The sequence below is a fragment of the Mytilus edulis genome, chromosome 12 (genome assembly GCF_963676685.1).
Source record: "Mytilus edulis chromosome 12, xbMytEdul2.2, whole genome shotgun sequence".
In the NCBI taxonomy this organism is placed as follows: Eukaryota; Metazoa; Mollusca; class Bivalvia; order Mytilida; family Mytilidae; genus Mytilus; species Mytilus edulis.
In genome coordinates, this window is record NC_092355.1 from 1,236,851 (window position 1) to 1,247,183 (window position 10,333).

The 10,333-nt window shown below is 31.3% G+C and overlaps 1 long non-coding RNA gene across 1 annotated transcript; it reads right to left on the minus strand.

Moving 5' to 3' along the window:
* Positions 1-537: 537 nt before the first annotated feature.
* LOC139499386 (uncharacterized) lies at positions 538-10,013 on the minus strand. Its single transcript, XR_011658178.1, has 2 exons — positions 9,046-10,013; positions 538-1,358 (listed from the first exon to the last, which is right to left on the minus strand). It is a non-coding gene; the product is annotated as an uncharacterized lncRNA (long non-coding RNA).
* Positions 10,014-10,333: the final 320 nt, after the last annotated feature.

Below are 10,333 nucleotides of genomic sequence, written 5' to 3' on the forward strand. Positions count from 1 at the left end.
GTGAGAAACAAACTTGACAAATTACATGTAACTGAAGTAACCTTAATCACTGATCCATGAAATGAAGTCAGGATCAGGCCAAACCTGCCTGACAGACACTGAGACATGTACACCTTTCAAGATACCATAACAATTAATCCAGTAACTCAATTAATATACATACGTTATACATTTAAGACTTCAAGTGTATTTCACTGTGACTGTTCAAACAGTAATATTTTTTTGTAAACAGTTACATGTACATGTAGTGTACCATGAAAACTAGGTGAAGTGCAATGAACAAATCAATAACAGAAACTTCATAACATTTTAAAGGAAGTATCCAGGCATTTCAGCTTCTTAAATGTATCTGGTGAAGCTTAAATACAAAACGGTACGCTGTAGCCACTGCCAGATTGTAATACATATTTCTTGGCTTGCATGCATGTACTTCGACTTTTGTTGCAGGAGGGATAATAAAATTATACTTTAATGTACGTGCATGGTTTATTTGTTTCAAAAACCATGAACACTTGGCCACTAACATGACTAATCATGCTAATTAAGATTTTTATTTAATTCTAATTCAGACTTTAATAATTTAAGTACAGCAAGCAGTCATTTGACTCTAAACAATTGACACGGACTGCAAGAGACCCTCATAGTTGGTTAAGATCTCTTTACACACCCTGGACATGCTGGCGGTAGTTAACAATTGCAATGCCAACATAAACTTCAGATGTGATATACATGTACTGTTTTGTTAATTTCACTGAAACTAGAAATTCACATTATCCATATTGTTATTATATTAAAATGACTGATTATCCACTAATTAAAAGTATTCATGAATTCAGATATGATGCACTATTATTAGTAGTATTCACTGAAACTATGCATTTTCATTATTCCAAATTGCTATTTCAAATGAATAGTTATCCTGGGTATTCATGGAATTCAGAAATAATGTACATGTATGATTGCACTATTAATATTCACTGCAACTACGAAATTTTGTTATTCCAAATTCACAATTGATCATGATAATCCAAGGTAATTAGTCCTCCAGTAATGTGGTCCTCCTTTAATACAATTTGTAATTTTCCTATTTGTACAAGGCACAATTTTCTTTTTGTCCAATTTAATCAGAACATCACATTATCATCATGGAATAATGCTGCACGCCATATTCATAATTTCCAAAAACAATAGATAACTAGCATTAAATAATGAATTAATCCATTGTTTCACAATTTGCAGCTATACAGCGACTCAGTGACATCTATATTTTCTATGCAACAAAGTGCACATGTACTAGCAGGTGTCGTATTCTATTAAAGTGGGAATCATGGTCAAACCAATACATATTCAGTATGATTCTACAAAATAAAATATACATTTAGACTCAAGTACAGTAAATGTTTAACTAATAATAAATCAGGGATGATTCCAGGTGTTTTCAAATGGGTCCCTTGAACATCAAATTGGGAATTTTTATTCTAATTGGGAATTTTTTAAGCATAAAATCTAAGACTAAATAACATTATTTTCCTGAAAAGCAGAAAATGTATATTATTAAGTTTAACCTGTGCACTGATGTTCATGTAAGTTGTAACATTTGAATAATTCTGGTTGGGCTACTGTTATTACATGAATATCATTGAACATGATGCACTAGTCTATCACCTTAGCTATAGTTACCTAGGCCTATTACAAAAACATATATTTCAGCTAACATAAACCACTGAAAAAAATCATTCATCGGGTATTTTTTCAACAGCAGGTCATCTCTATAAATTTACCTTAATTCAAATTGGATTTAAAATTGAACTGGTCAATTGTCGAATTCAGAAAAGCAATTACAAAAGTTCATATACTTAATTGATAAGATATTTAAAGCATTGAACCAGTGCCCTACTGAAAATGTACTTGGGATTCCAGTGGGATACCATTGGGATTCACTTGAATCCCAGTGGGAGAAAAAAATCCAGTGGAATCCCACTGGAATGTTTTGGAGTGTCAGTGGAATCCCAGTGGGAAGTTTATCCCGATGGTATCTCAGTGGCATTTCCACTGGATTATTTCTATATTTTCCAGTGGAAATTTGAACTTTGTCATTCCTAATTATCCCACTGGAATTTGTCTTTTATAAATATATAATTCCAGTGGGATGTTGGACTTGTAGAATTTTCATTATAAAAAAATTCAATGAATTTAGCTGATAATTAAATGATGATGGACCTGAAAAATGTTATGTGTTGCTATTTATATATGTACATTTAAACATGTATTAAGTGACTAGAATATATATACTTATTTCAGTATTTAAGACAATTTAATTTTGAATTTTTCAACAAAGGAGTTGCAGGTAATTAAAATTTATTTATTTTCAAGTACAATTAATTATTAAGTCTATCTCTATATTTAGTTACGTATTATATCATGATTATACACAAATATTATTTCCAAGCAGTCTCTTTCTTATCAATTAGTAATAGAAATGTTATGTGCCCATCTGTTTTCAATTTGCCTCTGTGAAATGGACAGGAAATGATATGTACACACTCAATGGGGCCCAATGAAGGAGACCACATGTCTTTGTATATTTCTCTTAAATTTCTACAGTTCAAAATATAAAAATAATAGATAAAAGTTGGTAAATATCATTTATTTATTATTATATATATCAGATATTTAAGATTTAGGTAATTTAATAGTATGATTAGGAAAACATTGCAAGGAATCAAACAACTCCCTATAGATACAACCCCAACACTGGTCAGATTCAAAATTTGAACTTGCAGCCATTACAAGAAAAGATGTCTTATTTATCTTGACCAAAATATGAATTTTACCATGGATGTAGAGTTGTGGACTAAAATTTAAAAGAGCAAAAGTTATATTCTATTGATATTAAAAAGTGAAGATGTATTTTTTTGATGACATGACTATTAGATTTGTGAAGATTGATGTTTTCATATTTTTTGGATTAAATCTTCTGGAAAGTACAAATTATGAATAAGTATTTCAACCTTTTTGAAAATTATGAAACTATCATTTCCTTCAAATAAATTGTGACCATGTAGGATCAAGAAAATAACTATAAGACCATGCATTTTTTGCATATACATAATTACTATTGGATTGTCACAGTATGACACATGACTAATATATCTTTAAGACAATCTCTTCAATATTGTCACAAAATTGGAGATCTGTAGTATGACTGTAATAATTTAATATATATAGAGACATCTTTTCAAAAAAAGCAAAAAGTATTATCTTTTAAAACTTAATTAGTACATATGTACTCAATTATCATGATTGTGGATCAAATTTGAGATTTTAAAAATGGCAAGACATACATGTAAATATGGGCCTATGATGTTAGAGTAAAATAAAAGACCAATACAAATCAAAGTAAAGAATAAACTATACACTTCACTTGCATTTCCAAAAAAAAGACAATAAACTATTTAAGACATGAAAAAATAACGTGATTGATCTGCTGTTTTCACTGGAATTTAAAATAATTTCACTACACATACAACATGTAGTGTTGAAGAATCCATTTAAATTTCTCTGGGTTTGCATTAAAATCCCACTGGAATTATTGAAATTTCATTGGGATCCCATTGAAATTTCAGTGGAAATTGCCCAGAATCACACTGGGATTTTAAAAATATCACTGAGATTCCACTGGAATCCAAGTGGGATTTTTGAAAAAATATCACTGAGATTCCACTGGAATCCAAGTGGGATTTTAAAAATATCACTGAGATTCCACTGAGATTCCACTAGAATCTTCTAAAAATCCCGACAAAATTGTCAAGTGGAATTCCAGTGGGAACCAGTGGAATTCCCAAGTGAGATTTATGTGGGATTTCAGTGGAATTCCACTGATTATTTTTAGTAGGGTGTTCTTTAAAATTATTTGGATCATCTTCAAAACTTTTGAAATAGTTCAATAATGATGACATCGTATATCATGAATAGTCTATCATCAACATTATTTTCAAAAAACGCTCAAACTTTTGTCTTTTGAGGAAATAATTTCTGTTACAAAACAAGTTTTCATCATATTATATAACCGGCTCTGCTGGGCGATCTGCTTTTACGAGATCAGCGTCCATTAAACCTTATCCATCAATGTTATATCAAAATTTGAATTTGCTCTCTGTCGAGGTCTGCTTTGACACCCATTTTTATTAACCTGCTGGGCGATCTGCTTTTACAAGATCCAATACTCCCATAACATAATAATCAATTGTATTCGGCTGCTAAAATTGTTTCCCACATGTTGACATAATTAAATCATTGTTACTAAGATGCGATCGTAAACAGCATTCTTATCCGGATTTTAAAACGTTTTGACAACAAACTATGAAAAATTATAGTTACCTTAATCGGTGACAGAAACTTTTCCGGAAATATCGATTTTTATTTTATTTTCCTGAATTGGGAATTCAATTTCATGTACATTTTTTTGGGCCGCTGGCCAATTTAAGGGCCGCTAAGCGGCCCTAAACTATATAGTGGAATCATCCCTGTAAATATATAATACTACATGTATATACATTGTGCAATAATAAGAAAGTTAATTACAATAACTGTATTTACCTAGATAAAACTAGCACTTCTCATTTGATTGACCAAAAAATTCTAGCACTAATACAATTCTATTTTCAAGTCCCTATTAACAAGAAAAATAAATCTTTTAAGGGGGTCTAAATTCTATATAGTGTTGTCTTTTTCCTGCATTAATGATTTGTTAAGTGTGATTGTGTACTTTCATTGAAGGGTTACTGGCTCATTGAGGCTCACACCATACTTTTTTTCATCAATTCTTTAAAGTCAGACATCATGGACAGAGTTATTCCTCTCTAAAACACAACAGGTTATTTCTTTTGTTTATTTTAATTATGTTTATGATTTAATATGAAATATATTGATACTACAAACATGACAAAGAAAAGTTTAAGGAACGAAAAAATAAAATAAATAAATGCCCTGTTACTATATACATGTAGATGATATTGACTTTACCTTTGTCCAGTGCATATAATGAATAAACCTTTGTGATGTAAAAATATTGTTCCAAGACTTAACCATCCCAGTTAATGTTTTAAATCCTTGAGTTTAATAATTTTTACATCTTTTGTGTTACCCTGAATACTTTTTACTTATTCATTTGTTATAACAGCTTGCATTAAATAATGCTTTGCAGCTCACTTTTTTATTTAATTTAGTTATTTACCCAATTTTATTTTAATAAATCAATATTCAGATTACTTTTAAAATTTGCATTTTAATATCCAAACTAATATATATCCTGCCGTTTCATATTTTTCTTAAATTATAATTTGTTTTGAAAAAGTTATCAAAATTTTGAAGAGGACAATTTTAATCATGATAATTTGTGAACATTATTATAAAATTGTATCTTTATACCAATGACAGATTAAATATCATCCCCCAGGGCAATAAACTATTGTGCCTTAATTTGTATATTAGCTAGATCATGTATATAAGAATTTCTGATTATTACCTATCGCATATCCAGTGTTAACATCCTGATTATTACCTATTTTAATGTCACATTTGCATGGTCATATTCAGTAAATACAAATATTTTAATTGTTAATTTTGAATTTGAATTAAAAAATTTTGTTTTAGACTAAATTAGTAGATACAACACATACAATGCAGTTAACACAGTAAATTTTATGAGAACTTACTGGATAATACTATATCTATAAAAAATATTTTGAGCTTCATAAAATACTTTAAAAAAGTTTATACCATGTTAACATAAAAAAAATATGCATACAGATAGATTTTTTTGTTATGTTTTCCTGACATATTGAATGTTTACATAAAATAATTATCATGATTATGTAAAAAATGCAAAAAATCTGCAGTCGTATGTGAATGCACATGATCAAAGGAGATGTGGGATATATCAATGATGCATCAACCCAACAGTTTAATAGGCAAGTACTTGCCTATTAAACTGTTGGGTTGATGCATCATTGATATATCCCACATCTCCTTTGATCATGTGCATTCACATACGACATGTGGGATATATCAATGATGCATCAACCCAACAGTTTAATAGGCAAGTACTTGCCTATTAAACTGTTGGGTTGATGCATCATTGATATATCCCACATCTCCTTTGATCATGTGCATTCACATACGACTGCAGATTTTTTGCATTTTTTACATAATCATGATAATTATTTTATGTAAACATTCAATATGTCAGGAAAACATAACAAAAAAATCTATCTGTATGCAGGGCTTTCCATTGAAGCCGGTAGCCGGCGGAAATCCGCCGCTTACGGTGGCTTCAAGTGCCGGCTACTTCACTGACAAAAATATAAATTCAAAAAGAAAAAAAATATCTTTTTCAAATGTTTACAGGCAGCCGAGAGACGTATTGTCGCAAAGTCGCGGTCACGATAAACAAGGATGAAAAGTCAGTGTTTACCTTGGGCTAAATATAGTTCACATGAATTCAGGTCACTGATTGGTTGTCTATTTAAAGTCAGAATGCATCGTTTCTTTTCAAAGATAACAAGAGAGACGTTCTCTTGTTATGGTGGTCTTTGAATGATAACAATAGAGACGTTCCGATGGTAATTAACTCGTTGGTTTTTTTTTGGCTTGATTAAACGTGAAAACAATCAGATAGGATGACAATCTTATGTTATGGAATAATATTAGTCAAATTAAAGAAAGTGTAGTAGATCATATTGTTCAGAATCTGTAAAACAGTATCTTTTGAAGTTCATTTTTTCAAAGCCCACGTGGTGTTCAGAGAATCAAGGTCAAAAACGAAAGTAGAATATATTCGACTCGACCTCAAATAAATAACATTTCCAAATGATTTATGTATCCGACTTATTGAACAGTTTACAAAAACAAAAAAAAGAGAAAATCAGAGGATATATCAATTTTCTGTCAATGCTTGAGAAATAATTGTATGATTTAAATACGCGTAACAGTCTTTAGAGAGAAAAGGGGGGGGGGGGTAATTTGTTTACAAATCCACGTAGTTATGCAAAATAAATCGATCAAGATTTCTAACAAACCAGATGAAAGTAAATGAATTTTAAGCATAAGGTAATGAAAATAAAAAAACTAACATAAAAAAAAATGAAATTTCTTTGAGTTTTTTTTTTCTTTCTTTAATTTCATACATAAAAAAAATGGTCATTTGAAAGATGAAATTAGGTGCCAGGAGATTGCGAGAATGCAGGATTTTGCTCTATTTATGCCAGAGCTTCTGGGGGCCTTCAGCGGCCCCCAGACCCCCTGCCGTAAGGCACCAAGCTTACAGCTTGGTGGGCGTCCGGCTTCGCCGAACGCATGTTACAGCCGCCTATAATTTTAATTGAGCCTTCTACTTCAATTTCAATGGAAAGCCCTGGGCAACAATAAAGTAACCAAAACACAATTTAATGCGTGTCGAAAAATATATATGACTTATGATTAGAAGGTCCTTAATCATTGCGGAATAAATATAATGACCATTGAATGTTACTTCTTGTAAGTTAGATAACATGTATGGCACAAATGAATTTTGAAAAACAATGCTAACAGGGCACAATTTATATAAAAATTTCACATGAAAATATATAGTTTGGGTTCAAAGTATTAACAAATTATAGTGATTTAATATAAATTCTATGTTAAATCTAAAAAGAATAAAATTATGATGCTAGCTTTGCTCTTTTAATATGTGTTTTTTAAACAATGTAGTACATGATAAAACAATTACTAATTGAATTAGCACAATTTGTTTAATCAACTGTATTTAAATGGCAACTGTTTATGACTCTGTGCCTTGTTTCAGGAACATTAATTTAATAATATTGTTTTATTTTGATGATTAATGCTATTTTAAACCATTTTAAAAATATTTATTCACTTTCAATGCCTGGCATATGCATGCTATTATCAAATATATTAATGTTTTGTTGTCCATGATTTGAGAATTATTTAAAATCTAAATGAAAATGGACACTTGCTAAATAAGTCACTATTTAATTTTAAAGTTAATAATTTTCTTAACATTTTATGATCAAATCATATGTGTTTGTACTATGCATTTTTTTTTTTATCGAAATCGTGACGTCACAATGCATTCTAAATAGAACAAAAACTATCAGCTGATAAAGCAAAACTAGGGAAATACTAGTAATCCAGCATAAGCATGATAAGAAACACATTTATATGGATACGTACATGTAAAGATCGGTTGGTTGTTGGTTATAAAATGTCCAGTGACAAGTATTTCATGCAAATTTATGACCCGACTGCCGAGTTAGCAATACATTAACATACAATATGTACACTACATGATGTATAGGTCAGCATGGTCAGTGGCAGATCCAGAACTTTTCATAAGGGACAGGGCCCCTGACTGCCCTTAGAGCACGGATCCAGTCATGCTTGAGTGATTCCCTATATAATCGACCAAATTATTCCCACAAAAAAGGGGAAGATATAGAGTAACCTTTTATGTATTCCACTCAGGGTGATGTATGCAAAATAATTAAGGGAATAAATGACATACACATGATAATAGGGGGGGGGGGACGGTGTCCTTCATGACTTTCAATGATTTATTATGAAGCACAACTTTAACATTGAAGCTTAAAGGTGGCTCAAAGCTTATATTTTCCCTGGAACATGCAACTATGCACGAGTGTGGTAATATAGAACGTCGATTCAAAGCTATATATAGCCTATCGGAGTATCTCAATATAGATTCCGTAGGAGCAGTGGCGGATCCAGCCATTCTAAAAAAGGGGGGGGGGGCAACCCAGAACGAAACAGGGGGAGGGGGGGTCCAACTATATGTCCCCATTTAAATGCATTGAGCGGCCAAAACAAAGGAGGTTCGAACCCTTGGAACCCCCCCCCTTTTGGATCCGCCAATGAGAACACATTGTAAGGTCTGTAAGCCGACAAATGTGCACATTTTCCCTTCAAAATTATGAATCCATGATTATTCGATAGACATGCTTTAAAATATTGATAATTTCTACTCACCGATTGTATTTTCCAGCTCAGATTATTGAACATGTGGTCTAACATCTGTAGTTACCTGTGTAAAAATATAGTTTGCCGACCTGAGGTCCCGGTTTTTTTGTTTTTTAGCCGACAAAAAATTAAAGTGGATAAATCGTTTACGGTGAAGAATTGTTTTCCGTTTTTAATGAAACTTGACAGATTTTACTAATTATTTTTTTAATCATCGGAAATGTCCCTCTTGGTGTAATTCGAATTAAAACGGGTTTATTATGCTGTACAATATTGGTAACTTAGTCATAATCTTTAAATTTATTTCAGGTACACCCTTGTACATTTTTCTATTGCGCAGAATTTATCAAATATGAATTTGAATGAATCCATTATCATCTTCTCATTCTTCTGCAATAATATTAAAACTCTATTTTAAACGAAAGCTTCTGGTTTTTAAAACCAGTTATGAACGAAAATGTTATAAAACAGATATTATAAAATAAAAAGTAAGGATATCAAAAGGATTATTTAAAGTCAAACGCACATGACTGTCAAAAATGAACGGACAATGCTACGGCAATAAATGGAAAACGACAAAAGACAAACAACGATCGCAAAATAAGTGAATAAACAGCAAAACAAGTTTACAATCGCACGATAGACGATAATAGTATAAGTAATGGACTATTTCACAACAAAATCAAATCTTGAGAGCCGGGTGAGACGTGATTTTTTTTTACACTGATGGACTACCGTTACGCTAAAATATTTGTATTAAAACATTTACCGACTGTATCAACCTATGAAGTGTTTGTTTTAAACATTTAACGACTGTGTCAACCTTTTATAAGTTGTAATAAACATTTAATGACTGTGCCAACCTTTAGAAAGTTGTAACAAACATTTAACGACTGTCCCAACTCTAAAAACGATGTGACAAACATTTTTTGACTGAATCAACGTCTGAAAAGTTGACACAAACAAATTTTAACTGTCCCAACTATTAAAAGGTTGTGACGGACATTATGCAACTGCCACAACTATTAGAAAGACTGTAATAAATAGATTTTGACTGTGACAACACCGTAAACCACTGCAACAGTTCTGAAATGACTGCTGGTAGCATTTTTTGACTTTCACAACCCGTAGAAAAGTTGGGACAGACATAAATGAACTGTTGCAACGAAATATGTCAGATTTGACAGTCATTACTTGTCTTTTACAGACTAAAACAGTCGTACAACGACTGTTACTGGTATGGACAGTTGTTTTTTCGTCCAGTAGTGTATACTACTGTTGCCTTTATTTATGAAAC